Source organism: Bactrocera oleae, chromosome 4 (assembly GCF_042242935.1).
Source record: "Bactrocera oleae isolate idBacOlea1 chromosome 4, idBacOlea1, whole genome shotgun sequence".
NCBI lineage: Eukaryota > Metazoa > Arthropoda > Insecta > Diptera > Tephritidae > Bactrocera > Bactrocera oleae.
In genome coordinates this window covers 199,841-212,549 of record NC_091538.1, presented here as the reverse complement: position 1 = coordinate 212,549, position 12,709 = coordinate 199,841, and the positions used below count along the sequence as shown (strand labels likewise).

At 33.4% G+C, this 12,709-nt stretch overlaps 1 long non-coding RNA gene across 1 annotated transcript; it reads right to left on the bottom strand.

Moving 5' to 3' along the window:
* Positions 1-1,630: 1,630 nt before the first annotated feature.
* Positions 1,631-11,693, bottom strand: LOC106617522 (uncharacterized). Its single transcript, XR_001330729.3, has 3 exons — positions 11,408-11,693; positions 11,275-11,316; positions 1,631-1,841 (listed from the first exon to the last, which is right to left on the bottom strand). It is a non-coding gene; the product is annotated as an uncharacterized lncRNA (long non-coding RNA).
* Between the last annotated feature and the right edge of the window lie 1,016 nt (positions 11,694-12,709).

The following is a 12,709-nucleotide window of genomic DNA, read 5'->3' as shown; positions in this document are numbered from 1 at the left end:
GATACTCTCAGTAACCTTCGTTATTGGGCGGTCAACGCCCACTTTTTAAAAATTTTCGGCCCACAGGTGGCCCCCGCCACAGTGATTCCATGTACCAAATTAAAGTTTCGTAGTTTAATATGTGGCGTAGTTATAGCACTTTATATGTTTTCGATAAACAGCATATTATAGGCATGGCAATGGACCGTTTTCGTTCATCAGCAATACCAACTTTGTTATAGTACCAAGGAAAACGTGTACCAGCTTCATCAAGATAACTTAATTTTTATTAAAGTTATCGCTGGTACAGACAGACGGACAGACAGTCACCCGGATTCTCGTAATCCTCATCATTATCTAACTCTATATCTATCTCGATTAGTTATAAGTGTTACAAATAACCGTTAGGTGAACAAAACTATCATGCTCTGTTGCAACATATGCGAGAGTATAACAATTTAAATATGTTATTTATATGGTTGCATACTCAAAAATATACTGGCAGAGAATATGAAAATTGTCATGCATAATGAAAGACACTGTGTTTGGCTCTGTTTTTGCTATGAAATGCATGCATGTGGCCTGGTCTCTGGCCTATGAAACGATCAGATTTTTTGACGCCAGAACTCATATACGTAATAAAATGGGAAATTTTATTTTAATGACATCAAATTATGCAACGGCATGTTATGCTGAATGAATTCAAATTTCTTTAGAAAATTTTCAATACTGCAAAATATCACATTGTTAAAATGTAACCCCCTTCATAATAATATACATACATAGTATGTATGCACGCACATGAATATCTACAGGAATATTCTCATTTACGTCTGTCAGCACTAAAATGCATTGATGAATCATATATTTTTTTACATTGTGAATATTTTTTGAGGGTAAATTTTAATCAATTGATTCGAATTGAATGTGTGAATTGTATAGAGTAGAGGATTCAGATCAGTGAGAATAATAGAAGTAAATGAAGTAGCTAGTCAATGTGTGAGTGAGTGGACGAATGACATGATGTGTGTTTGCCACACAAATACTAATACAATAGTTTTTGAGTTTTTACTCAAAAAATCGATGGTAAATAAAAATAGTAAAAGTGGTAGAATTGAAAGAAAAATTCTTGTGCGCCTGTTGTATTGTCAAATTTGGAAAACGTTGCCATTGTTTGTTGTTATCGGTAGTATAGTGAGTTTGCAAGTCCCTTTGCGTCGATCCCTTGATGTTTTGCATCATCGTTACATGGTAGCACCAGTGGCTGCATAAGCAAAAGAATTTGAAGCGTTAGTGGTAACGGCGCAGTCGAACAGGCCAAAGGTTACCTCAGTGGCTGCATGAGCCGTTCGTTATTTTCTCCACCACTTCGTTTAGCATTGCAGCAGCTGCTTTTGGCGCGATAAATGTTGAAAATTTGTTATTTTTATGTGTATATGTATGTTCACATTTGCTAAAACTAGTTGTAAGAAAGTTTAAAAGAAATAAACTATGATTGAGTCCAAATACAAATATATATATTTAACTATTTATTTATTAAGTATCTGAAGCTATACATATACATACATATATAATATATAATGAAAATAAGTAAAACAATATAATTAATACATACATATGCAAAACACAACAGTTTTATCCAGGACTAATATAAACTTTACAATTTCTCCGCTTATTTTACCGTTAGCACAATTTGGTGGGTATTGGATTGTACCGAAATTTTTTAATAACATTAATATTTACAATTGCATTTCTAAAAAATACTAGCAGAAATAAGCATGCACCTTGATCACAGGTTAAATTGTATGTAAACCAGTTACTTATGAACGGTTCTATAAATCGCATTAAAATTTAAGCAAATGCTGAAAATAGGGAGAAAAAATTTGGGAAAATAAGTAAAAAAAATATTTAGGAATACAAACGGTGTGAATAGCGCGAGTTTGTTTTTAATTGTGTGGCTATGGAAGTAAAGCAATTGAAACACACTGTGCTCACGTGCGTATTTGAATAAACAAAACAAGCAATAAATAAATCGATATAGGTAGATGATAGGTAAAAAGTGAAAGACAACATACATATGGACCATTTTGTGTTCTACGAGCATCCTTAATAGAGGGTTGATCTTTTGAATATTTTTTAATAGAAGGACATGAGAGTGAACGCACGTGTTTAAAAAATGAAGATGAAAAAATAGGGGAAACTACTTATAAATATAGGTATAACAGTATAAGCACGCGACACTGAATTCCAAGATGTTAAGAACTTAGCCGACGAGGTAGCACAGCTGAGAGAGCTCAAGGATGAAAGGAATGATCATGAAGTAATCCATACTCGTGCTGAACGATCGCACGCGTTTTTTATCGCTTAGATCCAGGAGAAATTTACATTTTTCTTTTTCGTTTAGGTAGAGGAGACCTTAATACAGTTAAGGCGTATGCTGCACTGACCTTTGACGTCGTTCTTTTTTCCTTATAGCCCTCTTAAAAAGGTTGTGTGTAGTGTCTTAACATATATAACTTTATGTACATGCATACGTAATACCACATCTTTGATCTCACTTTTTAGCTATGCACAGATGCTGCAATATTTCTACGCTGTCGATTTTGGTGAAACTATAGTTTTGTTTTTGACGTGTGCGCGACTCGTTCACAATGTTTTTTCTATTTTTTTATATCTTCATGCCCGTGGAGAAGCGGAGCACACCCCTGGCACACGCCACACGATCTATGCGACTCATAAGTTCAGTCAACAGATGTATATACCTATGTACATATGTATGCTTATAAGAGGGTGTAGGCGCTTGGAAAGTGTGCTGCTTGTTAATGACATATTTAGTTATCTTGAGGCGTGCTACAAACCGCGGTGTTGGTGTACGAGTATGCCGTAAATACCAATGGCTAATAAATATTGAAAGCAGAAAGATCGTTTCCAATTTCCACCCAAACACCCAAACGAAGTAGTAATTTCTCTCTTGATAACTTGATGTAAAAATGTATTCAGTCTACATAGACATTTTTAAGTTGGTGCTTCTTACTATTTAAAAACGTAGAAAACATACCCTTCTAATAACAGCTTACACTTAAGGAGTGTGCAAATGAATTGAGGAAGAAGAGAATCAGAGGCAAGGATTTAAAATTCCCAAAAGCAGACGAATATTAGTAATTAGTAAATTGTTTCTTTTGTCAGTTGCCCAAAAACCTTTCTTAATTGAAAAAAAATGTTTACTTAAACCACCTCCATTATCAATATGTGTGCCAATGAATAAGCGAAAAAATAATGCTGCAGTAATGTGTATAGGTAAATTTCTTGCGAATAAAGGTGCAGAAGGAAAACAGCAATGAATGTTATTACTAGAAAAGAAAACATGTCTAGCCAGTAGCAGTAGTAGCATAAGAATTACTTTGAGCACTATTGCCTTTCTACAAAAAAATATATTTTTTAAACGTTATTTTAAATGGACATACCACTAAGTTTATTTCTGCTAATAAAAAGGCTTCTTATAAGATCCTTAAGATAATAACATAATAATTTTCATGACGCATTCTGGCTTTTAAGTGTGTTCATTATAATGTTTCAGTTTTTATATTTGATTTTCATTTGATTCCGTGAAATATATGGGAAGCGAGAATTTAAAAAACTGTCGGTTCAACGCAGCCGATTGTCAACTCAGCACCATTCTTCAAATATTTTCTGCCGCTACAACCACAACAAAATTAAAGCTCATCGAATTATTTATTTTTGATCAAATTAGAATTAAAACTTGGTTTATCTAGATGACAAACAGTTTTCATAGTATTGTTAAATCAACTAATTTTCACTCGTATTCTCGATTACAGATTAGCCATGTAGAAAAAAACTTCAACCTCGACTATCTCATCACATATGCACTTATAATGAGTGTATCATCAAGTCAAGCTATGAGGCATACCAATAATGCAAACTCGATCATGATTATAACAATAGCCAAAAGTTTTTATTCAATTGCAAAACTATTTAATCTCCTTTGGAGTGCTTAGAGTAAACAAGAAAAGCGTTCACTTTGGCTACACCGAAGTTATAATACCATTACAGGTGCACTTCTTATAGCAACTATATGGATAACTAATTCTGACAGTTATTTGCATCTGGTGAAAATCGTTTTGCTATTTCTTTCTAGCACGTTATTGGATATAAGCAACGTTCGAGTCGAAATAAGGTTACTCAATAAGACAAAGTAAAGATCATAATTTTGATCGGTCAGCTTGAATGGCAGAAATATGTTATAGTAGCCCGATCTGAACAGTTTGCTGTAATTTGTTCAAAGATTGTAATGTTGCCCTGGACAATAATCACTGCCGAATTTCGTGAAGACATCTTATCTAATAAAAGAGTTTTCATCAATAACTTGATTTTCATCGGTGAGTTTGTATGACAGCTACACACATATATGTATAGAGGTCTGACAACGCCGGTTCCGAAAAATGAGCAGCTACTTGGCAAAGAAAGGACGTGTGCAAAATTTCAAATCGCTATTTAAACAACTGAGTTGGCTAGCTCGCCTATATACAGACAGGTGAATATAGCTAAATCAAATCAGCCCGTCACGCTGATCATTTATATATACATATACTTTATAGGGTCTCCCACGTTTCCTTTTGTATGTTAAAAACTGGGTGGCAAACTTAATATTAAGTTCACCCTGTTCAGGGTTTGAATATTGATGAAATGCTCGTACTAGAAATGGTCGCCCATCGCCCATTTATAAATAAAACGGTGATATTTTGTATATAGGATGTATGTAGATACCTTTTTTGCGTTTCAAAGAGTTTTTAGTATATACACATACAAATACATATATACTTTTATTTAAATATATGTATGCGTGGCCATACGTGTACTTCCATATCTATATCTATAAATCAACCCTTGGTCACAATCCTAACAGCCTAAGTTGGGCACATCCATATGTAAGCCCTATCAAAAACGCATATATAAGTGCATATATTTTCGGTCAAATACATTGGTATTTCACCCTTACAGATTTCTTGTGTGAAAAAATGAAAAATGGCGTTGGTAAAAGTTTATTTGAATAATTGTATTTGTTGGGTTGAAATATGCAAGAATGTGATATGCTACACCAAAGTGTAGTCAAGCAAAATTTACATATGTGTATAACAAAAGTAAATAGACATATCCATATATGGATATGTGCATGTAATTATTTTACAAGACTGACCTGTGAAACAGCGAATATTCGCTTATGGAATCTGTCCCAACTTTTAATTAACAATTCAATTTTATCAAACCCAAAATGAAAACTTTCAAATTTATAGGAGATTAAACTTCGCCACAAGGATAGAAATACTGAGTTTTAAATTTATCATAATTTTTTTTAATTGAAAAAAAATGTCACAAGACCAATTAAATACTCTTGAGAGACACGTGGCATCCACAAGATTGGAATATAGTTTGAGCCCACCTCATTATGATTAAAAAAGAAACATTTAAGTATTTTAGTAAAAAAATCGCATTTTTTTATCTTATCCTTAAACAAAGGATATTCAGTATGGACAATAGATATTTAACTATGCGAGAATAAACATATGTACAGATGTGTGTGTATTTTAATTCGAATCCCTTTTTGAGTGCAAAACCATCAAAAACTGGCGGCAAAACCTTTCGCTGCCTCAGTAAGTGTGCCTGTAACGGTGCCAGCAGGCACAATAGGAAATGAAACGAAAATGAGATTTCGTTGCATAAGTCGAGCGGCTGCAACCGGCTGCATCCCCTGTCAACAGATTGTATATTGTGTGTGAAATATACAAAAATCCCGTTGCTGACCTCTGAGTGACCCCAAGCTACCTCTGTTCTCCTTGGCTGGCATGTTCAGTTGAAACAGCATTACTGCAGTTTCATTTTCAATTTTCCATACACACAATACTCCTTTGCACCCCTCCATTCAAATCTTTTGCTAAAGAACTTTTTTGACCGATTGAATGTATTTCCTGGCGCTAGTATGCATAGTTTTATATAAAACTGAAAAGATTTCATATTGTATAATTCTTATTCTCTATGTATACACATAATACAAAACAAGCAACAATGACTAGAAAAACTATTAAAAGCTACAACAAAGGATACATTTATGCAGCACATAGAAAATAATGTACAAATGGCAAAAGGATATGCACCAACAGTCCATTGTAAAAAATTTTCGATTGTTGGAAAAATGCAAATCTGGCTGTTCGGTTGTTTGTTTGTGACCATTGTTGCATAAGCTCGGCCATTTTTCCATTTGATTTGAAACATGTATATAAACAAAAACGTTATGAGACCAATAGTATATGAAAATGGACCCTAATTCTTATACAGTATACAGCTTCTTTAAGATCTACTCCTTGGCACTATTTAAATTATTTAGATCCTTTTACCAGCTTTGTTGGCGTTAACAAAATGTCCAATTCTGCAACAAACATTCCTATTTGTATTTGTATATATGTACTATGGTATTAATACATACACGTACATGTGCATTAGCAGAGGACCTACAAGTATATACTGACATATAAGCACTCTGTACTGCACAACATATTTTTATACCTTGAACAGGGTATATTAATTTTTATACCCTGAACAGGGTATATTAATTTTGCCACGAAGTTTGTAACACCCATATATATACGCGAACTAGTCCCTCAGTTTTTGAGATATCGATCTGAAATTTAGAACACTTCTTTTTCTCCCCAAGAAGCTGCTCATTTGTCGGAACGGACTATTAGTTAAGGCAACAATGTAATCTCCGATGAAATTATTTAGATCGGATGACTATAGCATATAGCTGCCATACAAACTGAACAATCGGAATGAAGTGCTTGTATGGAAAACTCTTTCATTTGACGAGGTATCTTCACGAAATTTGGCATGTATTATTATTTAAAGCATTAATATAATCTCCGAAGAAATGGTATGGATCGGATGGTTATAGCATATAGCTGCCATATTAACTGAACGATCGGAGTAAAGTGCTTGCATGGAACATTTTTATATTTGACGAGGTATCTTCACGAAATTAGGCACGAGTTATTGCTTAAGGCAACAAATTATTCTCCACAGAAATTGGTCAGATCAGATCACTATATCATATAGCTGCCATACAAATTGAACGTTCGGAATCAAGTTCTTGTAAGGGGCCTTTGTTTTTGTGAAGGGTATTATAGCTTCGGCGCAACCGAAGTTAACGTTTTTTCTTGTTTCTAAATTTTTCGCTATGACCATTCCAAGTTGCTGGCAGATCGCTTAAAATTAAAATAAATGTGGCAGACTTCAGGTAAGTGAAGACCGAAAAGGCTCATCCTTAACCGGACATTGCGTTTTGTGCAAGCAAAAATGACTCATGTGACTCATGTGTGTATATATATATTTATCCATTAAGGTATGCTTCAACCCTGCCATTCCACACCCTTCCGTCTACTTTCTATCAGCATAGTGTTGTAACACTCATATATGTATGTCCTGTCAGTTTGGGCGTAGTTCTATTCCTTTACAGTACGAGTTTGTACAACAGCTGGTCAGTCAACAACAAACAAATTAAATTCAATAAATTGAAAATAATAATAAAGAAAAAAGGAAAGCGCGAAATCATACCGGACATTACGCAAAAAGAGCAGTAGGATCCACAAAGTACAGTTTTGTACAGAAATTTATTCATTAAATGTGTGCATGTTTAAATATATGCAAATATAGATATTCCAACATCGTCTTGATTTAATATATTATGCATACATATATATATAACAAGTATATAACTATAACAATATAACTGAATAGACGCTTATAACACCATATATATATTGATATAAAAATGTTAAAGGTAACAAGGAAAAAAGAGCTAAGTTCAGGTGTAATCGAACATATTATACTCTAACAATTTGCAGCTATCAAAGCCGGTGAAATACTTTCAAACGTTAGTAAAACTTTATATTAAAATATGAAAAACCGAAGAAACCATGAATAGTATGTTATTAACTTAGTATACAATAGATCATATACTCTCTTTGATTACTACATTTTAGTTCGTGTCCGAAATATTTATATAAAAATTAACCTAAATAACTAAAATACGTTATATCTGATATAAACTCTACCAAAAGAACTAAATTTAATATATTGGGTATATGCGTAAAATGTCAACCAAAGAATCGGAAGATGGCATTATTTTAAGGATATGAGGTTTAGACCAAAGGTCCAGATCAATTTAATTCATATTCAGCGCAGAAACTCATTATGTTTAAGAAACTACTTGTATATCAATCTTATTTCAGTAAAATATCACACATTAAGACCAACAATAAAGTTAGATGAAAAGTCGGAAATCAATATATCGGTTTAGGATATGGGAAGGCCTGGACTGAATACCTTTTAGCATTACTTAAGTATACTCGAGAATATGTTTTCAGCTAATTTCATGAATATTTTCAACAGAGTGATCGGTAAATTTGGTATAAAGTATATAATGCAAATGGGAACTGGGGCAATACGTGGATCAAATTCACATATTTTCAGAATCAAGCTGTATTATAACAGATTTTATACGTTCATTTAATTTTGCCAAAATATCTTACATATTGACCGATATTTATATTAAGTATATGGGGACTAGGAGAAGTATTGAACAGGATTTACCCATTTTTGACCCAAAAGTACACATTCTCTCTAAATTGCGTTTATACATCTCACAGATTGACCGATATTTTTAGTATAAAGTCAGCCGATATAAGGAGTCTTGCAAATTCATAATTAGACAATTTTCGGGTAAACGATGGCATATATTGAAGGAATTATTTCTGTAAAGTTTTGTTCTGGTGTCTTAATTAGTGCATGATTTATATACTGTAAAGTGAAATATGATATGAAACAAAAAGTGTTGACAACTTTTTAGCAGGTTCTATACAGGCCTTCCGTACCATATTTTTTGTGAAATTTAATGCTAACGAATTTCTTTACTGAGTTATCGTACTTTTAGTATTCATTAACAAAACCGTTAGGGGGGAGTGGGCATTTTTTGGACGTGGCATTGGTCTGATTTCGGCCAACTGCAACATCAGCCTCCTCAGAGTGCCTAGGAATACGTGTACCCTGTTTTATCAAGATGTCTCTAGTTTTACTCAAAATATCGCTAACAAAAACAGGCGGTCGGATGGATACTCAGTCATCCGGATCGTCAGGTGAACAAAACAATTATAGTCTTTTGCAACATGTTGTGAGAATATAAAAAATTGCAATATAGATATGGATGGTTAGTACCAATGTTCTTACTCTATTTTTGATATTTTCTTTATAGCTTTGTGGGTGTTTGATGAAAGATAAAAATGTCTTAAGGCCGTTTTCTCAATATACTGTTAATATTATTCTTAACCGCTGGTAGCTTAACTAAACGATAGCTTCAACTGACAAAACTGTTTTCACCAAGTTGTGGTTAGGTTACTTACAGATAGTCTAATTATTGTGAAAGCGAGGGGAAAGAAGTTCACAAAACTTGCATTGTGTACACGCAAAACTGTGTAAACGCTATAAGCCATCTATGTGCTTGTTCAGACGAGGACTCTTTTTGCCGCCCAAAACGGTCGGTTTTCGCAGGCAAGGATACGACAAGGAAAGGCTAAGAGACCGTGCCGCTCATGCTCGGGTGGCATGCTTTGTGTTCTTTTCCGTAACAGCTACGCAAATCGGCATTTCTTTTCCTTAAATGGTTGCAACAGCGCACGGTTTCAAACGAATATTTACACTATATTCAGAAATTTAAAGTTATTACCGCTTTTTTGTGTGTAATATGCATATATGAATACGAATAACATATAAGCCGATTTTTCTTATAAATTTTACAGATGACAGCTGTCATTTCATCTTCTGGTTAGAAACTAACGAAGACTCCTTCTTACGGTATAGTTTACCAGAACTTAACAGACAGATTCTTTGCCTATAAAATTCGGTTTAAGCGCTTAACCATACATTGAGGAAACGGCCCTTCATGAACATTTTTTCGGTGCTTTGTCTGTAGTGCTTATTTTCGCCATTACTTCTTTTTTTGGTTACTAAATTTTAGTTTTTACTCTTACCGCAATTTATAACGAACTTAATATTAAAAATAAAGACATTTATCCCCGAAATAAGTAATTTTTGCTATCATATATGTATGTGCATATGTAGGTAAATATTAAATGTTTTCCCATTTCATTGGAAGATAATTTAATAATAATACATGAATATTTAAAACAAACCGCTGGGATACCAATTTTCCCAACTGCTAAGCTCAACATTGGAATGAGGAGTTACAATATTTTGCATCAAATCAATTATATCTGTACTATACATACTTACATATATTGTATATGTATTAGACAAAATAAATTAAAATATCCAATCTACTGTCAAAAGTATTTTAATTCATGATATCAAAAAAAAACTGTTGTTTGTTTTGGTTTTTAATTCAAAAATATATTTTTCAAACGCTCAAGCTAATAAAAATGTGTTTTTTGAGTTATAACTTAATACTAGTAGATTGTAAATCAACGTTCTATGAACAAATGTGTAAATCACACAAAAACATCAAAAGATGTATAGACAAGAAATTCATAAAAAAGTTTAAGAAACCTGCTCTCTGGTAGAACAATCTTATATAATAGAATCATGGCAATCATTCAAGGAATTTCAAAATAAAAGGAATGTCTAATTTAAAAAAAAAAAACAAAGTGAGATCGAGAAAAGCACAAAACACGACAAAATTGCTTTCAAATTCGAATTAGTTCTTTTAGTTATTTTCTGTCGGTAAAAAAATAAATTAAAATATTCTCGGATTCTCATCTTTTTCTAAATCAAAAATATACTTTTTTAGCAAAATATATTTTAAATATAATACCAAAGCGGCTGCTGAAAAATTAATGCATTAACATGCGCGACAAATCGACAAATCAAAAGGAACGAAAATTCTAGTCCTACTAGCAATGGAAGGTCTTATAATAAAAATGTGTAAAAATACACCTATCACGGGTACGATGTGCACACAACTAGCATTATAAAATTTCGAAAGATGTCAATAAAATGGGGACGAAATACGCACTAGTATTTGTCACGAGAAGCAAGGAGTTGTTAGAATAAAAAAAAATCAAATAAAAAATCACATGCCAAGTTAATCCGTAAATATCGAACTTGAAAAATGTCACCGAAAGGGTGGAGTTGCGTTGTTTGTTCATAGGACACGCCTGCCTGGGCAACACATACCATACTCGTATATACTTTTGTATACGTATGTATACTTACATGTATTTTAGCCCATTCATGAACCCATCACGCACCAACAATCTAACAAAAAATCAAAAACGCAAAAATCAATCACACAAAAAATTTAGAAAATATCACAAAAAATGGGTTGATTAAAAATATAAAAATGTACCAGATATCGGTGCTGTCGACAGGATAACAATGTGTGTCAGTAATTCGCAACTCGTGCGTGCGTAATTGTAACTGTTTATAGTTGTTTTTGTTGCTCAGAATGTTGTTTGTTGTGATGAGTGTCTCCAATTGCTGCTTTGCCCATGATTATCGGGTTCAGTGTGCAGCCTTGAAGCTGCGCTCGGCTGTACGCAAAGGGATAAATGTTATGCGTGTGCCGTCAGATGCGCGGAGCGAGCCATTTGCCCTGTCTGACTGTATCAATTTTTGAGGCAAAAAGCTTTAATTTTTACGCAATTTCATGAAAACTAATGCGCTATAGCAACCCTCCAGAAATGTATTGCTTAAGAATAAAAGGGTAGGAAAAAGGGGTGGTTCCTTCGCTTTTATGTGGGTGCATATATGAGAGTGAAGGGTTTTTGGCATGAAAATGGAAAAAAAACATACTTTTGGCAAAGTTACGGGTGCCTCTTGAGTATACTATGAGTTGTTGAATCTGTTGGGGTTGATTCTAATTCTACCGGTTGTCCAGTTCACATGTGTTTACACGTATGTTTGTATGCTTGTTCTTTGACATTTTCAATGATCAGGGTGGGTGGCATGTTCATACTTTCATTTTGATTTGTATATATATAATTTTTGCCTAGATGTATACATATCATGGACTATGCATGTGTATATTTACCAAGCATTTTAATGCGAGTGTTGTTTAAAATAAAAAAATTACATACGATTCCAGAACTTTTTTAAAATTTTTTTCTTGCGACAGGGAGGTCTTAAGGAATAATCCAAAGAAAAAGCCATAAAATCGTTAAACAGGAGTAATTCAAATTTTTCCATATTCTTTCCCTTCTTTTAGCTTGCGTTTAGCGTTTATTATTATTTAAACTGAGTGACTAGTTCGCATATATACAGACGGATATGTCTAAATCGAGTCAGCTCATCGTGCTAATCATTTACCATATGTATATGTATGTTATTTTATAGTCTCCCACGTTTCTTTGTAGGTATTACAAACTTTGTGGCAAACTTACTATACCCAGTTTTGGGGATAAAAATACATAATATCTTAATTCATTTCATTAATGTGTCTAATGTCGACTGGTATATTCCATATAATATTATCGTAGAAGTAGTAAATAAAATGGTATGGGGGAAAAAGAAATTTGGAAATAACACTTGAAAGATTTTCATTAAAAAATATACTAAAAAAATAAAAAGCCCGACTGTGGCAACAGTTAACACCAAAAATACCAACGGGACTTTATAGCAGCGCGTTGTGACTTTGAAGGAGTAGCTTAGG